Genomic DNA, 25,207 nt, shown 5'->3' with positions numbered 1-25,207 from the left:
ATTAATTTTCTAAGTATCCAAACAATGAAACCATGCCTTTTGGTTAATTATTCTCTTCCAGATAATAGAATCTTTAAGTGATTGTTAAGATAATATTTCAAAAGTAACTTAAGATATTATTCATGTTTTCAGATCCTAGAGAAAGGAATTGTGTAACTTCAATTGAGTATCATCCTTAACTTATAAATATGCCATGGTTAAGCATTCATAGCCTTCATTTCTCTCTTATAACTTATGGAAAATAAAATAGAACTGAAAAAAATATTAAATTAGATCTTCAAATTCTTACTGAAAGTATTTCTAAATTCTAAAAGATAAAAGTAGCAGTTCTGTATCTTCCAATCTCTTGATTATCCAAATAATCTCATTGTACAGTTTTAGTGACCTTGTTAAATAAAATATATAGGAGGTCATTAATTTGAGCTGAGCTCCTGAACCAGGCCCCAACAGAACAAAACAAATTAAAGTCCTTATGCTAAAGTCCCATGTCACAAATCTGAAGCTAAGTTGTTTATTTGACCTTTCAATAATCCAGGAGAAAGATAACTGCCAAATTCCCAAATAGGCCACTTTTAGCAAGCATGATAAGGAAAAGTAACCTAGAACAAATCCCTAAGAAGTTCCAAACTTTCCAGCAATGATGTAAGATATTGCTTATGCAATAAATTAGCAGAATTACAGAAATTATAATTTTTTTAAATTTCAATTAAAGAACTTTATAGAAAGTTATCAGAAACTTTCATATCCTTTTTTTTTAAAAAATTAGTTGTATATGGACACAATACCTTTATTTTATTTATTTATTCATTTTTATGGGTGCTGAAGCTTAGAACCCAGTGCCTCACTCATGCCAGGCAAGGGCTCTACCACTGAGTTATAGCCCCAGCCCAACCTCCGTATCCTTTTAAACTAAACTCACTACTTTTGGAAATGACAGTCACAAAATATCTTTTGATACCATAAACATTTTCAGCATCTTGATCATTCCCAGGCCTAATGGACCCAATGGCATATGGCTTCCAGGATGCCACACACTGTCCTATTTATTCCTGCATGACTCATCACTCCCCTTCACTCTTTTTTTTGTTTGTTTGTTTGTTTTTGTTTTAATAAAGTTTTATTTTTTCTAATGTACAGTTGATTGGACCTGTTCATGCATCTTCACCAGCAGCTGGGGCATCTCCACCCTTGGTATTTCTGGTATAAATTACTTGAGCTCCGTGCTTTGAAACCAGTTTGATAAGTCCTTTACTGAGGAGCCCCTGAAGGGCTGCCCTGGCCAGGGAACCTTGAATCATCAGTCTCTCAGAGACCACAGCTGGGGTAATAAGCTTATAGTTGGGAACTTCCTTACAGAGTTTGTCATAAGTAGCTTTGTCAAACAAGACTAGATTGTTGAGCTTGTCCCGAACTTTGCCTTTGGACCACTTCTTCTTTTTGGCTTTGCCCCCAGATTTGTTCACCGGGTCCTTATCTTTCTTGGCCGACTTTCCAGCATCTTTCTTCTTCTTATCATCCTTGGGCGGCATCTCGAAGCTTGGAGAGCAGCAATAGCCACTGGAGCCTTGTCAAGATGTCGGACAAAAAGCTCCCCTTCATTCTTCTTCGTTATTTGTCTTCTCCCTGATCTCTGAACTGTAGAGCACCTCCATACTGAACTGTAGAGCACCTCCATACTCAAGCCTTAGCCCCCTACTCTCTCTAGTATCACCTAGGTAACTGCGTCCAGTATCATAGTTTTAAACACAAATTTATTTTGTATTAGAGCTCAAACCTCTTTCCCAAACTCCAAACATATATATTCAACTGCCCACTCAATATTTCACTTGGGTATCTTTAAGGACCTCAAACTCAACATGTCCAAAACTGACATCTTTTTTTCTCTGTACCAGAGATTGAGCCCAGGGGTGGTTCATCACTAAACCACATCTCCAGCCCATTTTTAGGTTTTTGTTTTAAGACAGGGTCTGGTTTCTCTCAGTTGCTTAGGGCTTCACTAATATGCTCAGGCTAGCCTTGAACTTGCGATCCTCCTGACTCAGGCTTCCTAGATGCTGGAATTACAGGCATGCACTACCATGCCCAGTCAAAAATGAACTCTTGATGTTCTTCCCAGTCCAACTCCAGTCTCAGTCCAACCTTCTACATCCCAAATGATGGCAAACCTAGTTATGCTTAGGCAAAATACCTAGGAAATATCCTTGACTTCCTTCAAACTATCTAAAAATATTGTCACCACTATTTAGAAAAACAGCCAGAATCAACTTCTAACTACCTCCACATTAGTACCATAACCTACTTCAATGGCCTCCTGACAGTTTTCTCTGTTCCTTATCCTTGAACCCCACGATCCAATCCCAACACAGTAGTCAGAGTAATCCTGTTAGAAGGTAAGTCTGTTCCTGCCACTTCTGCTCAAAACCCCCTTACAACTCCATATTTCCCCAGGAAAAGCCAAGAGTTCTAGGTTTGCCTAGACACCATTACCTCTTTGAACTAATGCCCTATTATTCTCCCTTCACACACCCAGCTCCAACTTCTTCCTCAATCATACCAAGTACTCTCTGCTTTAACTATCCCCTCTGCCAGGGTACTGTTTTGCCAGAGACCTTCATGGTTAACTTCCTCAGTTCATTTAATTCTTTGTTCAAATGTTACCTTGTTCATAAAATCTATCCTACTCCCACCTACCCCACTAGTACTACCTTCACTTCTTTTTTTTTTCCACAGCACCTACCACTTTCTAATGTACCATACATTCACTTTGAATATTGTTTATTGTCTTTTCCCTAGAAGGCTCCAACTCAGTTGATGATAACTTTTTCTTTTGGTTCACAGATGTATGCCAAGTACCTGCATACAACAGTCTCTAGTGCCTAACAGACACCCAGTTAACATTTGTTGAATGAAAGAACTGAATCTCATATGCCAGTGGTCTGTCAATGGCTAAGGACTCATGAGTCATGAGTCCAAACTATTTTTTGTTCAATCTAGCCTAACAAATTATAAAACCTACTAGTCCTACAAAGGATAACAAACCTTTCAAATAATGACTTCAACTGTTGTTCTCAAGACAATAAAAATATGGCTTTAATCAAAAAGGGACCATACCCCGCTGCAAATTTTTGGTCTACACAGTGTTGAGAATATACTCATTGTTGTAGATAAAAACAAATTTAGAAGAATCAGCTCTAGAAAGGAGAACTAAAGGTTAAATTGATTTAAATAAATTTGTTAAAAACAAGATGACAGCTGGGCACGGTAGCACATACCTATAATCCCAGTGGCTGAGGCAGGAAGATGGAAAGTTCAAAGCCAGCTTCAGCAATGGCAAGGTGCTAAGCAACTCAGGGAGACCCTGTCTCTAAATAAAATACAAACTAGGGCTGGGGATGTGGCTCAGTGGTCGAGGGCCCCTGAGTTCAATCCCCAATACCAAAAAAAAAAAAAAAACCAAGAGAATAAAGAAATCTTAATTAAAATAAGTATACAATTTTAAATAAGATTCACAATGATCTCTGCTATCTATAAACTGTTTTCAAAAAACTCTTATTTAATTCTTACATGAATTCTGAAAAATATACTATTTTCAATCCTATTTTGTAGATATGTAATTGATACTAAAAGAAATTAGACAAATTTCAGCTATTAAGTAGAGATAACTTGTTTCAAACCCAGATTCAGATACTTTTTTAAATTTTTGAAGTAATTGCAGATGTACAGGAAGTTACAAAAACACACCAAAACAACTACGTACCCTTCAGCCAGTACTCTAGAATAGTTACATCTTATGTAAATATAGCACAATTTCAAAACCATGAGTTCACATTAGTCAATGTACTTTTTATTACAGTGCCTGAGAATCATAACAGACCACAAACATGACTCAAAGATTTTTTTTAAACTCAAGTGAAGACAATTGACACATATACATTAATAAGTAATTTCTGGGTATATAAGGTTCTGCTCTGATAATTACAGAATTATGTTACATTTGGGCATTTACATTTATTAATATAAATAACATCGTTGAAAAGGCCTTGAAAATATGGGAAGACTAAAATATGGGAAAGTAGAACAAAGCTGACAGACTTTGTTTTTTAATCAGCTGAACAAAGCTGATAAACTTTTACTCATTTACCAAAGTGATTGGTTATCATGATTCTGCAGACTGTCACAAGACTGGGCTCTGATTAGTTGTCAAAACTATTCTCAGTCGGTGCAGCAGTGCACACCTCTAGTCCCAGGTATTTGACAGGCCGAAGCAGAAGGATCCCTTGAGCCAAGGAGTTCAAAGCCAGCCTGGGCAAAAGAGCAAAACCATGCACCATAAAAAAAATAAATAAACTACTCTTGAATTTCACTAATGATCATCTTCAATTTCAAACACAGACTCTTTTTCTTCCTCCCTTCTGTGCTTTTGACTGTACTGTTAAAATTAACCACTTCATCTTATGGAAAATTTTTCCTTCGTTGGCTCTCAGGACACTGTAGTCACCTGAGTCTCCTTAAATCTGTCTTTTTTGTTTTCTATAAACTATTTACTACAAAAACCTCAGACTAGCCAGGCACAGGGACACACTCCTGTCATCCCAGTGGCAGGAAGATCGCAAGTTCAAAGCCAGCCTCAGCAAAAGTGAGGCGCTAAGCAACTCAAAAACCACCTCAGACTGGGGCTGGGGTTTTGGCTCAGCAGTAGAGCGCTTGCCTAGCATGTGTGAGGCACTGGTTTGATCCTTAGCACCACATTAAAAAATTAATAAATAAAGGTTAAAAAAAAAAAAAAAACTCAGACGGGGCTGGGGATGTAGCTCAATGTTGGAGAGCACTTCCTAGCATGTGTAAGGCCTTTGGTTCAATTCCTAATATCTCAAGAAAAAAGAAAAAAAAAAAAAAAGCCTCAAACCCCTTTCTTCCAGCACAAGTTAGAACTGCAGTCTCATTGGTGCAGAGCAGAGCAGTTTTCCCAGGTCAAAAATTTTATGTGCCATTGTCTGGGCAACTGAGCACAACCAACCACAACTCCAAGGTCTTCTATGTGTTTCCCTGAATTCCTTTTCCATCCTTAGCTAGGTTAGATTTTACTAATGAAAGGCACTCATGATTTTAAGTCCTTTGAGTATATGCCAGGGGAGCGGGATAGCAGGGTCAATTGGTGGTTCCATTCCAAGTTTTCTGAAGAATCCCCATACTGCTTTCCAGAGTGATTGCACCAACCTGCAGTCCCACCAGCAGTGTATGAGTGTGCTTTTTCCCCCACATTCTTGCCAACATTTATCATTAATTGTATTCTTGATAATTGCCATTCTGACTGGAGTGACATAAAATTACAGTGTAGTTTTAATTTGTGTTCCTCTAATTGCTAGAAATGTTGAATATTTTTCATATATTTATTGGCCATTTGAACATCTTCTATGCAGAGCATGTTCAGTTCCTTTGCCAGTTTACTGATTGGCTTACTTGGTCTTTTTGGTGTTAAGTTTTTTGTTTGTTTGTAGATGGACACCATACCTTTATTTTATTTATTTATTTTTATGTGGTGCTGAGGATCAAACCCAGGGCCTCATACACCAGGTGAGCACTCTACCACTGAGCTACAATCCCAGCCCTGGTGTCAAGCTTTTTGAGTTCTTTGTACACCCTGGAGATTAATGCTTTATCTGAGGTACAGGTAGCAAAGATTTTCTCCCATTCTTTAGGTTCTCTCTTCGTGTTCTTCATTGTTTGCTTGCTGTGAAGAAGCTTTTTAGTTTGATTCCATCCCATTTGTTGATTTTTTATTTTATTTCTTGCACTTTAGGTGTCTGTTATATCCAAAGAACTAAAAATTAGCATACTATAGTGATGCAGCCTATCAATGTTTATAGAAGCTCAATTCACAATAGCTAAGATATGGAGCCAACCTAGATGCCCTTCAACAGATGAATCAATTGAGAAAATGTGGTATATATACACAATGGAATACTACTCAGCCATAAAGAAGAATGAAATTGTGGCATTTGCCAGTAAATGGATGGAACTAGAGATTATCATGTTAAGTGAAACAAGCCAATCCCAAAAAACAAAGCCTGAATGTTCTCTCTAATATATTGATACTAACACTCAATAAGGCTTGAGGGAAGAATAGAAGTTCATTGGATTAAGGGGGCTGGGGATATAGCTCAGTTGGTAGAGTGCTTGCCTTGTATGCACAAGACCCTGGGTTCAATACCCAGCACTGCTCAAAAAAAAAAAAAAAGTTCATTGTATTAGACAAAGGGGAATGAAGGAAAGAGGAGAGGATGAATTGGACATGACTTTCCTATGTTCATATATGAATACACAACCAGTGAAATTCCACATCACATACAATGGCAAGAATGGGATCCTAATTACAATTTATACTCCATGTATGTATGATAGGTCAAAATTGACTTTACTGTCATGTATATCTAAAAAGAACAAAATTTTTTAAAAAGGAACACACGGCATAGAGAGCACAAAACTTATTCCTTGGAGGTAGCTGGAGGCAAAGAAGCAGAGTCGCAGTAGCTTTTGAGAAAGGGCTTGAGAATCACATATTTTGTTGCTGTAGCCCAAGACACAAGACAGAAGCTTTCTCAAAGGTGCTTATAACTGTAGCAGTTTCTACTGAGCTTCAGAGACCTGCAGGTCTTCTGCTTTCCTCACCTTTCCGTCCTAACTTTCCTTACTTTCTAAGGTCACTTGCATGACATTCATTTCCCTGGTTCTTTCACTATTCATGTAGGCTCAAATTCTCAGATTAAAACTCTTATACCCAAAATTTTTTAAATGCCTGTCTTTTCCTTATCAGTCCCAGACTACTGACCTGGTAGACAGATAAGACAGACAGATTTCAATTAGTTTGTTCAACATATTCATCAAATACTGGAGAAGGAAACAAATCAATCTAGTAATGGCAGTTGCCTTTAGAGAAGGGAAACTGGGCAGCTGGAGAACAGAAACAGAAAAAAAAACTTTTTACTGTATACCCTTTTGAACCTTATTGAATCATAGTTTAAACATACATCATCTAATCAAAAATAAAGTCATTATTTAAAAGTATATACTCACATTTTTTCTAATTCCTCTAATGCTACATACACAGACATGGGGGTTTTCTGTGTGGTCATTTATAGGTCTGACTGTCTCTCAGACCTCTGGGCTGTAAATAGGACAAGAGTAAGGAGGAGAGGAATGGATGTCAGGAATGAGGTTTTTGCACTCATAGAGAAAAGATCAACTATAAAGCTAGAGCCAAGGCTTCTCGAGTTTCGAAGAAGAAATTTTCTCCTTAACTCACTGGTATATTTAACAACTACTCATGACAGATATAAAGACAAAAATGTCCCTACTGCTATAATTAAGGAATAGATAAAGTGCTATGATGAGAGACATTGATGTTGGGCCTAGAACCTCAGACAAAATGAATTTTAGAGATTATTTAGTCTCTAGCATTATTTTTTTCATTGCTAATAAGCTAATCTTATCTTTCATCTCATCCTCTAAGAAATTATAGCTTTTTAAAAAATTTATTATGAGACTGATAATTTCAACATATTACCCTGAAAGTGCTAAGAGCGTGATACAGGAATTGTAATAACTTAAGGGATTTTTTTTAGAGAGAATTTTTTTAATATTTATTTTTTAGTTTTCGGTGGACACAACATCTTTGTTTGTATGTGGTGCTGAGGATCGAACCCGGGCCGCACTCATGCCAGGCCAGCGCACTACCGCTTGAGCCACATCCCAGCCCAAATTAAGGGATTTAAATCAGACACAATATAAATTACCACAGTTCACTAGACCTTTTAATATAAAATGTATATTCTGGGGAACGTGGTAAAATAAAGCAATGAAATATTTTCCCAACTTTCAGTGCCAAAGCCATTATTACCAACTGGTAGTATCTCTTTACCAAAGAATTCAAGGTTTTTCTATGATTAAAAGAAAAAAAAAAAAATGAGGGGCTGGGGGTTGTAGCTCAGTGGTAAAGCATCTGCTTGGCACATATAAGGCACTGGGTTCAATCCTCAGCACCACATATAAATAACTAAAAATATTTTAAATGAATTTTTAAAGTTCTATTTCAATCCTTATTAATTAAAATGAAGGAAAAAAGTCTTCCTTGCATCTGTCAATGAGCCCCCAACAACTAAATTAACAATCATAGTGAGAAGTGTCACACTGTAATTTCAAGTATTTTTGAAAAAATTTCCTCATTTCGGGGGGCCTGGGGTTGTGGCTCAGTGTAGAGTGCTCACCTAGCATGCCCAAGCACTGGGTTTGATCCTCAGCACCACATAAACATAAAATAAAGATACTGTGTCCACCTAAAACTTAAGAATAAATAAAGAAAAATTCCTCATTTTCCTGATGACATAAAACAAAAAAGAACAAAAACTACTAGGTTACATAAAGCCACAGAGTTTTTAGAGCAGATGATAGTAATGAGGGTATACTCATCACAACTATACACAGGCAAAAGTGCAGAGACACCCACTCCCTGGCTAAAGACCACCTATCAGGAACAGTGCTTTATGATGCAAATCTATTGAAACTACCTGGTTGATGGCAATGGACTAAACTGTATACTGACTCTAAAATCACCCTTAGGAAAGTACAAGAACAGGCTTAAGGATTGAGTAGCAAAGGAGTAAAAGCACCATCAAGAATGTAGAATGTCGGGCTGGGGATGTGGCTCGAGTGGTAACGGGCTCCCCTGGCACGCGCAGGGCGCTGGGTTCGATCCATCCTCAGCACCACATAAAATAAAAAAGATGTTGTGTCCACCGAAAACTAAAAAATAAATATTAAAAAATCTCTCTCTCTCTCTCTCTCTCTCTCCCCCTCTCTCCTCTCTCCTCTCTCTCTAAAAAAAAAAAAAAAAAAAAAAAAAAAGGTAGAATGTCTTACATAATATGATGGGGTTTTTTAAAGGGGGCAGGACCAATACAAAAAGTTCATATCAAGCATCAACACCTATTTTGAAATTCACCAGAATACCACTTCTCCTCTATTCCATATAATTTCTAAGAATTAGTAATCAACCAAACAATATGCCAAGTCATCTTCTAAAAATAATACCTATACAGACTCCAAATCTTTGTTTCAGAAAAATAAAACCAGTTTTAAGTATCTATGGTGCTTCAGAAAGTGGCACCCCCTTCTTCCACAGAAAAGCCCTCTTCACCATGGCTGATTTTAGGACTGTCAGCAAAAGAATCTCTGGGAAAGGGTTCAGTGTAGATAAACTTCCTGTTTTCATGTTGCCCTGTTTACCTGGCCACTGGCTGAGAAGATACCAGCACTCCAGGTGCTGGACACTCCCTTACTAGTTTTTCACAAACATATCCAGTATAGTACTTTGTAAAAATATGCAAATAAGGCCTCTGGCCTTGAGCTGGGCTTCACAGAGATGTCTACATTTTTAAGATAAGTTACAAATGGGCTCCATGGTAACAGCTGACAGGGGGAGGAAAGAAAGGGGAGAAGAAGCTCTCCACTTCTCAGGTATTGTCCTTGAAGAGTTAACTTGCCCAGAACAGTGAAAGAAAAAGCTGCTTTTATGTGAACTTCTGCAGACTGCGAACTTCTGAGCCCCTCCCCTTACATGCTGGGTATAAAACTCTAAAACTCCCTGAACTCGGGGTTCAGGGGATTAACTGATTACAGCAAAAGCTGTGCCCTCTGAACCTGGCTGCAGCCAAATAAAACTGTTTCCTGCTATCTTCGGTGTCTTGATTCATTTGTCCCTACAACACTAAAACCAGTATTCCCAATCAAAATTCCCTAAAATATCACAGATACAATGCATTGTGTAAAAGAACTCCCAATCTCTGAACAGAAAACTTGTGCAAATGGTATCTATCTCTGCATTAAATATCTGTATTTAAAATTCTCAAGTCTACACAAATCCATGAATTTACAATATATTGCTGAGCACTCACTACTTGCCAAAAAATTGGGTCTGGAACACATATATGAACAAGACAAAGTCCCCACCCTAAAGCAGCTCACAGTCTAGGGACAGAGAAAACTCAATTATATCCAGGGCGATAAGTCAGTACATAGGATAGGCTTGAGGACAGAGCAGTCGAGGAGAACAGAGGGGCCCTCAAGGAGAACCTGTGTGCCCCAGTGCTTTACTGTTAACCACTGCATTTCCACACTTTAGGAAACACTGTTGCTAATATGTTAATATTATTTTTTTAAAAAACTCTTTAAGAAATAAGTGATATGCAGAGGTTGACTAATAAGAGTAACATTCTTTTGATGGCCCACCAGCCCTAATTCCAAAAAGATGGTTAATCCTAGCTCTCTAAGGTAAGACTCTTCATAGTCAATATAACAGAAAACCTCTGAGATCTGAGGGAAAAACTTCTGTAAGTCAAGAATAATTGAAGCAGCAAGCCACTGTTAGGGTTTTATGTATATCTTGTAGCCACTGTAGGAGTTTATAGACCTTGGGATAGAAACAAAAGGTGAGCCTTATTGCCATAATAAATGTAAAGTAAGATTCAATTTATTAAAAATTTAATCTACTCCGAACTTTTAGAAAAAATCTACAGTATAGTATAATGCATTATAAAGTGAGATACTTTGTATATAACAATCCCTAGATATCATTACACTCCAAGTATTAAAATAGAAAAGACCGGGGCTGGGGATGTGGCTCAAGCGGTAGCGCGCTCGCCTGGCATGCGTGCGGCCCGGGTTCGATCCTCAGCACCACATACAAACAAAGATGTTGTATCTGCCGAAAACTAAAAAAAATAAATATTAAAAAATAAATAAATAAAAAATAAAATAAAATAGAAAAGACCCTCTCTTTGAGAAAGGAAAAAATCTTCAACACAAGATAATATAATGCTATAGGAAAGGAAAAGTTAAAATATCTCTTGAAATCCTCATCTGATGAGTAAGAAGGGAAGTCTCTTCCTGTTAAATCAAGGCACTAATCACTAACAGCCCTGCAGTCCTGTTTAGCAGGATAAGCAAGCACACATTCTTCCTGGCCTCTACTGCCTCCTGGGGGTTATAGTACGTTACTACTCTTCTAAGAAAATAAATAGAAAATACAGACATGATTTTCTACTAACAATATGATGCAAAAGATCTGTAAAGCTCTTTTAATAACAAATAGGCCTTTCCAAAATAATCTCTTTTTTAAGAAAAACATAATAAAACTTAATTATAGAAAGTGGTTGCTAATATGATTAAGAACATCAAGGTCTATACAGCATTTTTGTATTTTCAAAGCACTTAGCCAATATCAAATGATTAATCTTTACAACATTCTTCAGGTCAATATCATCAACATCTTTTTACAGAAAAGAAAATAGCAAGGTTAAGTGAGGTATTAGAAATTCAAGAATTAGTCAGTAACTAATCAGCAAAGTGCCTCAGGAGAATGATTTAATGTAAAATATAAAGTAGTAATACATTAATTCATCTCTAATACCCCCTGACCTATCTCTAGGAGAAATTAATTATTCTCTCATCTGTGGTCCCATAGCATTTTATAGATTCCTCTATTGTAGGACTTAACATTTTCATATTACAGTTCTTGGTTTGTTAATCTCCCTGACTAAACCCTGTTCTTCCACAGGGCATCTCACACTGCCTACCACATATCAGGACACAATAATGAATCATGCAGTCATTTGTTCAACAAACTATTAAGACTCTACTACCACCTACTGTGTTTCACTCACTGTTCTACACAAAAGGGATACAGTGGTGAAAAAGAGAGCCAAGTTCCCTACTCTGATGGAGCATATATTCTAGAAGAGAAAGGCAAATGACCCCAAACCAAAAACAACCAGGTAGTAATAGCAGCTCAATTCACAATAACTAAGCCATGGACCAACCTAGGTGCCCTTCAACAGATGAATGGCTAAAGAAAATGTGGTACATATATACACAAGGGAATATTACTCAGCCATAAGAAAGAATGACTTTATGACTTTTGCCAGTAAATCAGTGGATCTAGAGACGATCATGATAAGTAAAATAAGCCAATCCAAAAGAAAAACAAAGGTCAAGTGTTCTCTTTGATATGTGAATGCTAAAATACAAGGGAGTAAGAAGAAGAATAAAAGTTCAGTGTATTAGACAAAGGGGAATAAAGGGAAGAGCAGGAGATTGAAAATAAGAAAAAAAGAACAAAATTCGTTTTGAAAATGTAAGAATAGATTTATCTTTCCGTCATAATCTTTGTCAGTGGATGTAATTTTATTAACTAATGCCTTCAATTGCAAAAAAAGGTGATAAATAATTATTTATATCTAAATAATTAACCCATCTTAGGAAAAAACTTTCATTGTTTCAAAAAATTTTATAGATTTTATGAGAGATCTATCAGAGAATAAAATGAAATAAACTAGTGTTGCAATAAACCTCTAGCTGCTTAATAGAAATAGAAAATTGGTGTTAGAATAACACAAAATAGAACCATAAATAGTTTTAAAGTGAATTTATTCTTATTTAGTGATCTTCTGTTAGACACAAGAAATGTCTTTTATTCTTTTTCATTAGAAATAGAATATAATCCCATATTTCAAAAAGAGAAGCACCACAGAGAAGATGGAGAATGAAAAAAAGACTACAATACAGTATGACTAGATGCAGCTGAGTGGCTTCATCAGATCAGGCCATGGTATCCCAGCCGTGCCAGGGAGTCAGGAGACAATTCCTGGTGGCAAGTGCAGAAGGCCCAAAGTGGGGAGAAAGAGGAAGGGGTGGGGGAGACTATGGTTACAATATGGTGGAAAAAGGGTGAGCAATAAAAGATGAAATCAGAGAGGCCAGATCAGGGCTTTCTTGAGCTATTATAAGGATTTTATTTTGAGATAGAAAATTATTTAAAGCTTCATAATATATATTTGCTGATTTGAATTGCTGTGTTTGCCTAGTAGGTAGCACTAAAAGGAAAATTAATACTTGGAAAAGAAAATTGCCATGCTATTGGTTAGGGAGCTTTTCTGTTTTAATAAATTACTTTTTAGTGAAAAGCTATTTTATAATTAAATCTTCAGACTAAAGGATAAAACAGCAGTGTCTACTAACATTTTAATAGAAGTTAGAATAATGAGATTTTGACAGTCATTATTGGAAGAAATTGAAGAGCTTCTGCATAAAACACTGTACATTATAGATGACTGTACTAGAATCTTATGATAATCACTTATTAATTTTGCAAAGCCTAAGATATCTCCAAATAGCTCACAAGAAGCACCAGAAAGACATCTGGAGAGGAGGCTCCTGAGTGAAAGTATGGAAAAATCATTAAGCACAATAAATCTTTTCCTCTTACGAGAGAAACCAGAATGAAAAAGTAACATATGAGAACACTCTTGCCATATTAACTGAACAAAATACAGCAATAGCCTAAAAATTAAGGTCAGATTCGTATTTCACCTGAGATGATATAGGTGCTGTAGAAGCCTCAAGGATAATACCAAGCCATTACTCCAAGATTCAGTTAGTCTCACAAATACTCACTGTGGAGAAAAATATTATCATTTGCTCACTTGAAGTGGCAGATTCCTAAATGTTTGTTAAACTGCATTTTCTACCTTTTCAATGTTTTTTAATTGTCCCAAAAAATACATATCACAGGTGGAAGAGTGAAAACTTATTTACCATACCTCTTCTTATACCAGCTACAACATGTTAAATGCTTAAATTTAAACAAAGCCCTGTGTATGTGTGTATGTATACACATGACATTTCAATATAAATACAATTTTACATTTTCCTAAAAAAAATACATATCACAAAATTTACCATCTTAGCCATTTGAATGTGTTGAGTTTCATCAGTGTTAAGTATATTCATATTGTAACAGATCTTTAGAACAAATCATGGCATTTGCAGGTAAATGGATGGCACTGGAGAAGATAATGCTAAGTGAAGTTAGCCAATCCCAAAAAAACAAATGCCGAATGTTTTCTCTGATATAAGGAGGGTGACTCATAGTAGGGTAGGGAGGGGGAGCATAGGAGGATTAGATGAACTCTAGATAGGGAAGAGGGGTGGGAGGGATAGGGAGAGGGCAGAGGATTACCAAGGATGGTTGAATGTGATGGACATCATTATCCAAAGTACATGTATGAAGACTTGAATTGGGTGTCAACATACTTTATATACAAACAGAGATATGAAAAATTGTGGTATATTATGTGTATTAAGAATTGTAATGCAAAAAAAACAAAGTACATGTATAAAGGCATGAATTGGTGTGAACTATATACAGAGATATGAAAAATTATGCTCTATATGTGTAATAAGAATTGTAATGCATTTCACTGCTGTTGTATTTTAAAAAATAAAATCAATAAAAGATTAAAAAAATAGAACTTTTCATCTTATACAACTGAAACTCTACCCCCACAAAACAGCAACATTCCCTTTGTACCCTCCCCCACACCCTAATCACCATCATTCTACTTTTTATGTCACTTTTTTAACTTACAGCATTATAAAAATATCAAAACCCTACAAAAGAAACTTCATATACAAACATTTGAGTTGGTGTTTTGGTTTTGTTTTTGCTTAAATGCCATTTCACCCATTTCCTAAACCAAAATGTGGATTGTGGGAGGGGCTAAGAATAATCTTCAATATGTAGGCAGAAACACAAAAGAAGTGACTTGAGATACATACTGTAACACACGCTGCACTATTTACAATCTGCCATGAATACTATCAAAATATTTAAAGAGAAAAAGGTTATTGCTAAATAGCAGTATGGCAACTAGACAAAATGGCATGATTTATTCATATGGAAAAAGTACATAATATAACGGGAGAATGGATACTACATTTAAAAGACCTAAGTTTTGACAATAGCCTAACAAATTATACTAAAATCGTCATGTTTTTAGCCTTTCCACATTTTACAAAGAACTTCCACATGTACAAGCGCATTTAGTCAAATCACAGTTTCTCCAGATCTCAGATTTCTTTAGATATAAAACAGTGATAAAAATAGCCACCATGATGACCTCAGAGAGTTGAACCACAGAGGGAAAGTGAGATAAATGTAAATGCAATTTGAACACCATAAAACACAATGACACACATAAATTTCCTTTTTAATGATATTTTTAATATACATACATATTTTAATTTTTTGTTGTTGTTATTTATTTTTTATGTGGTGATGGGGATTGAACCCAGGGCCTCATGCATGCTAGGCAAGTGCTTTACCACTGAGCTATCTCCCCAGACCCACACATAAATTTGTAAAAATAACTTTTAAATTTGTTACTAATAACAAAGGAATAGCTGACATAGTGCTATGTATGCAATTCTTTACTAAATATTTTTCAAATAATTTATAGCATATTCTAGATAAGCAGTAGAATTTCTTCTATTTGGCGCTAAACAACAACAACAAAAAAAAAAAAAACTCTTAAATCTGCTAATAGCAAAGTCAAAGTTTTGATCAAGTCAGGCACCATGGCACATACCTGTCATCCAAGTGGCTCGGGAGGCTGAGGTAGGAGAATTGATAGTTCAAAGCCAGCCTCAGCAATTGAGCGAGGCACTAAGCAACTCAGTGAGGCCTTGTCTCTAAATAAAATTCAAAATAGGGCTGGTGATGTGGCTCAGTGGTTGAGTGCCCCTGAGTTCAATCCCCAGTATCCCTCGCCCCCAAAAAAGGTGATCAAAATATAGATCTACATACTATTATATAATGAAAACAAAAGTATGGTATGTTTTATTCCCATCACATTAAAGGGACAGAATTATAGGTGTGGTGATTCACCATACAGAGCAGCAAATCTTTAAAGAGATACACTATATGTAAGTAACTTTTTCCAAAAGTTACTGGATTTTGAGTTACAAATTTAGTAGTTACAAAATATCAATGAAATGACTGGTCAATGAAAATTGCAAGACCACAAGCACAGGGGCAATTCTTAGAAGACAAATTAACACTAAAATAGAACAAAACTGTATCTCAGGGGCTAGGGTTTTGGCTCAGTGGTAGAGCACATGCCTAGCATGTATGAGGCACTGGGTTCAATCTTCAGCACCACATAAATAAATAAATATAATAAAGATATTGTGTCCATCTACAACTAAAAATATTTTTTAAAATACTATACCTCTGTGATACTACATAGCCACAAAACTACTGGGACATAAGCAGTGGCACATACAGTACAGTATAGTAGCTTGTAGTCCCTGTTACTTTGGAGTCTAAGCAGAAGGATTGCTTGAGCCTAAGAGTTAGGAGCCAGCCTGGGCAACACAGCAAGACCCCATTTCAAAAAAAAAAAAAAAAATGGATTTCACATGGAAAAAAATCTCACATCTCATTCTTTAAAGGGCAGGTTGTATTAAATTTAAGAATATAAGTAAGAAAGCCATATCAAATCTTTCCTACTAGTATATTTTTAAAAGAATGATGTAAAAGGGAAGGTAATGAGAAATCTTTTCTAAATTGTGTGATTTAGCCTATGTTTTGCCTACATAAACCAAATGTAAGAGTTTTTTAATTATCTAGTAAGCAGGAAAGTCATTAGCAAATGCTGGACTTTGGGTAAGTAAGCCTTTAGAATCACCTCATTTGAAAGGAATGCTTTGCTTAGACCCCATTTGTAAACTTCTAAAATCAGCTTGGCACAACGGTTCATAAATTCACACAAAAGTTGCTCTGATTCTGATGGGATCCACAAAATCCAAACAACAGCCCCTGAGGGATTCAAATGAAATGAGGCTGTGGTTCCACGTCAATTATTAGGCTATAGATTGAGATTGAATATGGTTTTTTAAGTACGATGAGGCATAAAATGTTCTACTTCAATTAAATACTAACCCACAAATTAAAAGTCATTCGTTCCTTGACTTCTTTGGAATAAGAGTAAAAATCCATCCCTCAGAATATAGCAAGTTCACAACCAAACAACTAATTTCAGTTCTTTAAAAAAATTAAAACATTAGGTTGTCAGCCACAATTCTTTCATTTTTCCTTTCAACAAATATTTATTGAAAAAAAAAAAAAAATATATATATATATATATATATAGTTATTGAACACTTAAAACACACCAGGTACTTAATATTTTAATCACACTACAACAGTTTACAATTGCCTCAGAACCTTCATATAAAATAACAATATAGGGCTGGGGATGTGGTTCAAGCAGTAGCGCACTCGCCTGGCATGCGTGCGGCCCAGGTTCGATCCTCAACACCACATAAAAACAAAGATGTTGTGTCCGCCAAAAACTAAAAAATAAATAATAAAAATATTCTCTCTCTCTCTCTCTCTCTCTCTCTCTCTCTCTCTCTCTAAAAAAAAACAGTATAAACATTGTCATTCAGCCTCTCTAAGAATGATATATATTCAAGGACATACATCTCAATGAATACATTAATTAAATATAATAAATACTAATATCGAATATACAAAAGTAAATGTAAGGAATATAATCAGGGAAACACTTAAGTGTTTCTCCAATTGTACAGTTCTACAAAGATAATATAAGAGGCTGGGTATTGAATATTTATCATTAATAGCTCAAAATTTATAATCTCTTCAAAGAATACATTATAACAACCCAACCTATCAATCTAGACAAGAATACCAACAGCCATGTAACATACAGCTCTAACCATAGCTGAACACAAGAGGGCGTATGAGACTGGAAATTCTTCATAAAGCCAAAGGCTCAACAATTCACAGCTCTCTCTCTTTTTTTTTTAATACCTTTATTTTATTCATTTATTTTTATGTGGTGCTGAGGATTGAATCCAGTGCTTCACACATGTGAAGCAAGTGCTCTACCACTGAGCCACAACCCCACCCAATTTACAGCTCTTACTAATGCAGGGTCACGTGGATTGATAAAGGATTCTTCCTGCATGTACATGACACATAATATACTAAAAATGTTTCCTTTTCTAAATATACTTTCCAGAAATCAAATCATTGCTTCCCTGAAAACCCAATTACTTATCGAAATTGACTTCAAACTTAAATTTAATATTTTATCATTAAGAAAAATTAAGGGGCTGGGGTTGTGGCTCAGTGGTAGAGCGTTCGCCTAGCACGTGCGAGGCCCTGGGTTCAATCCTCAGCACCACATAAAAAACAAATAAAATAAAGTATTGTGTCCAACTACAACTAAAAAATAAATATTTTTTTAAAAAAAGAAAAGAAAAATTAAGAGGAGCTGGACATAGTAGCGCAGACTTGTAGTGCTAGCCACTTACTAGGCTGAGGCAAGATGATCACTTGAGCACAGGAATTTGAGAACAAAAAAAGTATACACATATGTGTATATAGGTATGTATATATGTGTGTATGTATCTTTGTTTATATATAAACATACACATATATATGTGTACATACATACATGTATCTGTATACAGATATATATACATACATATTCATATACATAAATATATTACTTTGAGTCAGAAGTTCATATCACTTTTTAGTCTAAATTCTTCTGGAAATACCTCTACAGAAACTGGCCAACTCTTAAAATGTTTATTTTTTAATATCAGAGCTTAACCACTGAATGACTATAGTTATAATAAATGTCTTATAAGGAATAATTTCTGACTTTTAGAAATGTAAGTAAATGCATATCATAATAATATCAGCCATTTAATTCTTGAGCAGTGACTATTCTATCTTTATATTCTAAGAGTTGCCAACTGATCTCAAATGGTAGACAAGAATTGTATTAGTTTACTCCCTCATAAAATAACAAGCCACCACCTAAAATTATATACTAGGATCATAAAATCTATTGGCTGAAACATAATCCAAAATAATTCAGGAGTACAATACACTAATATAAGATTCACAGAATACTATGTATGTATACATGTACACACACACTCTCACACATATACATGTATACATAAGTTCCAAATGTGTACCTCTCTTCATTTTTGCATAGTCCTAATACTGGCCGGACATGTAAAATTATTCTGAATGCCAACTCCTACTCTGTCATATTCTGCCTAACCCCTGCAGAGAAGAGGCACCTGGCATGAGGACTCCAGACAGACACACACAAAAAAACATCACTTATCCCTTCATATTATCAAGCTAAGGAAACAAAAGAAAGATGAATTGGCCGCTAGGATCAAGAATTTCAAAAAGAATCCCAACCATCAGCAAGGAGCTACATATTAGGTAGTGTTATAGTTTAGATATGAGCTGTCTCCCCAAATCTCCTGCTAATGCAGGAACATTCCGAAGTAAAAATGATTGGATTATGAGAGCTGTGATCTGATCAGTTAATCCTGATTTGAATGGACTATGTAGTAACTGTTAGGCAGATGGGTTATGTCTAGAGGAGGGGTCACTGGGGGCACGTCCGGTGGCCCCTTCCTCCTCCCATTCTCACTCTGCTTTCTGACCCCACCAAGAACTAAGCAGCTTTCCTCTACTAGGTCCTTCCCCATGATGCGCTGCCTCAACTTGGACCCAGAGTAATGGAGTCTATGGACTGAAATCTCTGAAATAGTGAACCCCAAATAAACTTCCTCTAAGTTGTTCTTGTCAGTTGCTTTGGGCACAGTGATGAAAAAACTAACTAAAACAGGTAGTATGAGCAAAGACTTACACTCAAAAACAAAGAATTAGGAATACAACATTAGAATAATCAAAGGCAAAGGCACCAACCAAAGAAATAACCATTAGAAGCCAAAGAGTGCTCAAAACCAAGACAATCAAGTAAGTTACTTAAAATGTGGGCAGGTGGTACAGATCTGGTACCTCAAGCTGACTATCTAGAGATTCCTTCTTGTAGGGTAAAATGGATCCTGGACCTGAAAGAAGGAGTATCCATAAAGAACATTACTGAAGAAGTCACTGAAATCTGAATGGGATCTGTGGATTAGATAGCAGCATTAAACCAATGTTAGAAGAAGTGATTTTGAGTGATAAGACATCATATCTGAAATTTAATCTCAAATGGTTACAAAAATAACAATAATAATACAAGCAGAGAGACAATTATAGGACACACATGGTAAAATGTCAACAATTGCAGAATCTAGAGGAAAGGCATACAAGAGTCCTTGTACTAATCTTGCAATTTTTCCTCTACTTTCAATTTTTCCTTTTTTTTTTACCATAGTTTGAATTAGAGGCACTTAACTACTGAGCCACATTCACAGCCCTTTTTTTGTATTTTATTTAGAGACAGGGTCTCAATGAGTTGCTTAGCACCTCACTTAGTTGCTGAGGCTGGTCTTGAACTTGAGAACCTCCTGCCTCAGCCTCCAGAGCCTCTGGGCTTACAAGGGTGCACCACCACACCTGGCTCAAATTTTAAAAATGAAAAATATTTCAATAAAATCTTAAATGCTTTGACAATGAATATAGTACATTTTAGGAGAAATATCTAAATTGATAAATGCAAGAAATTATTTCAAAATAAGTTAAAAACTAAAATAGATATAATACTTTCACAATTCAATGTAATACATTTCAAAAAATGTCTAAACTAATAAATACATGAAGCATTCTAACTTTAGTTCTTCAAAGCCTCACCCGACTTTAATTAGCAAGAGATAATAACTTTCTTAAATTAAATTAAAAGGTACTCTTTTCCAGAGAATTAAATGAAGGTAATAATGTAAACATCCTACAAAGTTATCTACAAGTAACTTTTAAAATATGATGTAAAAACAATGCTTTTGAGATCTTTCCTCAAAACTCAAACAGTATATATAATTAGTACTTCTGAAATAAGCCAATCTGTGTAACAAAAGAATCACTAAATTTAACCTTACTAAATTTTTCCAGTGGCTTTCAGTATTGCTATAACAACACAAACAAAATGAATGTTTCTGTTTTTGTATTAGTAATACTTCAATTTCCAAGATACTAATTTTATTTAAGTATACTGATCATCTACCAATCTTATCACTTTAAAATATTTTTTTGGAAAAACTATTTCTTTGCCAGCATTTCTGGAGTTTTTTGTAACTTCTAATCTGAAATGCTTTTTTTAAGACCACTGAAAAACATTTTTATAAAACAATTAGAAATATCTAAGGTAGTTTCCTCTGTTTATTGAGACAGAAAGTGCTACCAAACTTTATAACAGGAGAAAAGACCAATGGAAACCTTTAAAAGTTATATGATCTAATGAATTTTAAATGTCACCCACAAAGCACATATCTGCATTTCAATCAATGCCATTGGCAAGCATAAATGACAAAAAAAATATGCAAACAAACTTTTACTTAATTTTAAACAATACATCCAAACTCTTTAGTGATAAATTCATACCATGTAGGAGCCAGAAGTCAAACTTGTTACTTATCGTATATTTATAATATGATCGTTAGGACAGGTCATTCTTAACATGAATAACGACAAACAAACCTGAGCATTTAAATAATTGAGCTGCTATTTCCCGAATTTCCTTAATAGCAAGACTTCCCTTCTTGCCAGACTTCCTGAATCATTTCCTAGGACACAGAATCCATCTTAAAGCAGTTGTTTCTATCCCACAAAAGCCTGGTTTCCAAGGAGATACTGTGGACTCTCACATTACTTCAGGCTGACATTTATGAGAAAAATCCCTGTTGGTAAAATACTGTGACTCTCCTCTTAGATCAACAAAAGTAAAATAAATGTATAAGAAAATAAACAATGAGGAATAGGCTTAAGAAAGAATCACTTCAACAACAAATTGAAAAGCTACCAATCCAATGGTGGCAACTAAAAAACATACTTTTGTTTAAATAACAAAGAAACAAAGACCACTTTGTGTCTTCTTATGTGTACTCAAAAAAAGACAGAAACCTTTCAACCACCTTCCACCTCATGGCTTATCATAGGATTCAGCAGAAGAGAACAGCCTTCCCCAACAGGAGGACCCTTCTCCAGCCAAGGGTGCAAAAGTCACTGAGCCGTCCCCCCACCCCAGACAGACCCTCCAAACAAGCCCTCATCTCTATAAATTTTCTCTTCTTTTTCAATAAAAAAATATTAAACTGGTATATTTATAACATGAAATAGTGTGTAACCATTAAAAATAATTAGGCACGTAAACTGACAAGAGATAAACGCACTGCAAATCCAACATCTTAAAAGTTTCCCTTTTCTTAAAAAAAGTATGTAGGTGGATATATGTGAATGTACATGGGTGTGTAAAGACATATTACAAAAGGTCTTAAAAAATACTTGTTATGGTTTCAGTATGAGGTGGCCCCCAAAAGCTCTGGTTAACGAAGGAATGTTCAGAGATGAAGCAATTGGGATTATGAGAGTCCACCTTAGTTCAAATGGACTGACTGGGTGACAACTGCAGGCAGGTGGGGCATGGCTGGAGAGGTGGGTCACTGGGGGCATCCCCTGGAGGGGGCAGGTTCCCACTGGTCCTTTCCCCACTTTTCCTCCACTGGGACTTTCCCCCATGATGTGCTGCCTTGCCCAGAGCAATAGAGTCGGCCTGAGTCAGACTGAGACCTCTAGAACGTGAGCCCCAAATACACTTTTCCTCCTCTAAGTTTTTCTTGTAGGACATCTCGGTCACAGGAATGCAAAAACTTACTAAAATCAATACTAAAACAGGTTAAAAGAGTTAACTTTAAAGACTAAAATGGGGGAAATAAGAAGTAGTAGAAAACAGAGGAATATATTCTTATTTGAAAATATTTTAAAAGTAACTTTGAATTCATTTTGTGACTGGAAAAATGTATATATTTAATTTATATATTAGCTCAAAAGACCTGAACATGGCTTCAAGTGCATACAAATCATAACTTTATCACAAAATCATTTATTTAAGCATATGAAATAATGGCCTATATTAATAAAAATAAATAATTTATTTTCAAAGACAAACTAGTAATAAAAATTGTTTTAAAGAAATTTATGACAAACTAGCTATTATGTAATTAGCTTATGTTAGTGACAGGGTTCAGGACATGCTACTCCTAAATATGGCACTTTGGCAAATTAAAATTTTTTTGATTTATATATGACAGCAGGATGTATTAAAATTCATATTACACATATAAAGCAAAATGGTGGAATGTGATGGACAACATTATCCAAAGTATGTGTATGAAGACACGAATTGGTATGAATATACTTTGTATACAACCAGAGATATGAAAAATTGTGCAAATTAAATATTTTAAGATGAAGGAATCTGAGAAATCACAGGCACAGGAAGACTTCTCTGACAATCCTCTGAACCAAGTCATAAGGCCTTCTCTACTATGAGGAAAGGATTACCCTTACCTCCAAAGAAGGAGGGACAGTGAGAAAAATCCAAAAAAACAGACCTTAGCTAAATTTCCCCCAGTTTATTATCCTTAGCTCATAGACCCTTTATACTATCATGTCTTTCTATGATTTTTTTGATACTCTTTATCAAACCTAGCATAAAAACACTGGGATTTAACCATTCATTTTATGAAGGCTCCCATACCATATAAAACTTATATTAAATAAACGTGTACACTTTTCTCTTGTTAATCATCTTTTATTGTGGGGAGGGACCCTACAGAGAACTTGGGTAACAGGAAATATATTTTTCCTCTCCTACAATAGAATATAAAGTTCAACTTCAATTTAAGTGGATGTGTCACACTCTTACATATGAAAAATCCTCTTTCTTGATGATCATTCCAAAGGTCTACAAAAAGCTTCTGAATAACTAAATTTTTACCTCCTTAAAAACAAGAACAGAACTAACAAACCTGGGAAAAAGAGGAATTTGATTTCCAAAGTTGCCACTTTATATAACTTAAAATGTCCACTTTTTCATGAAAAAAAATCGTACAAATATAAACAGGTAAATATGGCCCATACACTGGAGAAAAAAATAGTCAACAGAAACTGAAAAAAATCAACATGTTACACTTACTGGACAAATTAAATCAGGAGGCAGAGATGTAACTTAGTGATACAGCAGCTGCCTAGCACATATGAGTTTTATTAAGGAGGGCAAGGGGAGAAGGAGGAGAAGGAGAAAGAAAAAAAATCAATCAGCCAAAATGTATACATTCAATGACATATATATATATATATATATATATATATATATATATATATATGTATTAAGTATCTATCTATCTACATATGTATAGAGAGAGAGAACACTGAAGAAAACTGTAAGCATGATGTCTCACCAAATAGAAAATATCAATAAAGAGATATAAATTGTACATATTTTACAAGGAACAAAATAGGAATTATGATATTTTTAAAACATAATAACTGAAAATAAAAATTCACTAGAAGGGATCAATAAATTTCACTAGATAGAAGGCTAAGCAAACTTTAAATAGGTAAATTTCTGAGAAACAAAAACAAAAAGTAGAATATCAAAAATAAACAGAAATTCAAGAGAACAGTATAACAAAATCAAGCTACCAACCTATGCATAACGGGGCTCTGCAAAGAAAAGAGAGTAAGAAAAGGGCAGAATATCTGAAGAAAAAATACCCAAAAACTCCCCAATTTTCATCAAAAACATTATTCATCCAGTAAGCTCAATGAACTCCAGGTGGGATAAACTCAAATCCACATCTAGACTCATGATACTCAAATGGTAAAAAAAAAACAACACAGAATTTTGAAAGCAGCAAGAGAGAGGTGACTCATCACATACCCAAACAAACAAACAAAAACCCTTATAATATTAACAGTTGATGTCTCATCAGAAACCAAAGGGTCCCTACTAAGATTTAAATACACGACCAGGCCACATTATGTACAACCACAAGAATAGGATCCTAATTAGAATGAGTTATACTCTATTAATGTATAATTTGCCAAAATACATTCTACTATCTTGTATAACTAAAAAGAATTTAAAAAAAAAAAACCTAAGGGTCTAAAAGTCAAAGGAATGACAAATTCAAAGAACTGAAAAACAATTCTATATCCAACAAAACTATCCTTTAAAAATAAAGAAGGCGGGCATGGTGGCACACACCCATCGTCCCAGCAGCTTGGGAGGCTGAGGCAGGATGATCGCGAATTCAAAGCCAGCCTCAGCAACAGCAAGGCACAAAGCAACTCAGCGAGGCCCTGTCTCTAAATAAAATACAAAATAGGGCTAGGGTGGCTCAGTGGTTGAGTGACCCTGAGTTCAATCCTCAGTACCCCCCCCCAAAAAAAGAAAAATATCAAAAAAATATATTTATATGAAGAAGAGATTGCACAAATGGTGTGACCCTACTTCATGTTCAACCA

General features: G+C 35.4%; 1 protein-coding gene and 1 pseudogene across 2 annotated transcripts in view; both read right to left on the bottom strand.

Moving 5' to 3' along the window:
* LOC114108264 (tetratricopeptide repeat protein 28) overlaps positions 1-25,207 on the bottom strand; it is a 594,959-nt gene that overhangs the window by 529,281 nt on the left and 40,471 nt on the right. The gene's annotated exons all lie outside the window — the stretch shown is intronic.
* On the bottom strand, positions 1,137-1,529 carry LOC114108256 (small ribosomal subunit protein eS25 pseudogene; annotated as a pseudogene).

This window comes from Marmota flaviventris, chromosome 1 (assembly GCF_047511675.1).
Source record: "Marmota flaviventris isolate mMarFla1 chromosome 1, mMarFla1.hap1, whole genome shotgun sequence".
NCBI classification, from domain to species: domain Eukaryota; kingdom Metazoa; phylum Chordata; class Mammalia; order Rodentia; family Sciuridae; genus Marmota; species Marmota flaviventris.
Note: the sequence above shows the minus strand (reverse complement) of the source record. Positions and strands in the feature narration are given on the sequence as shown.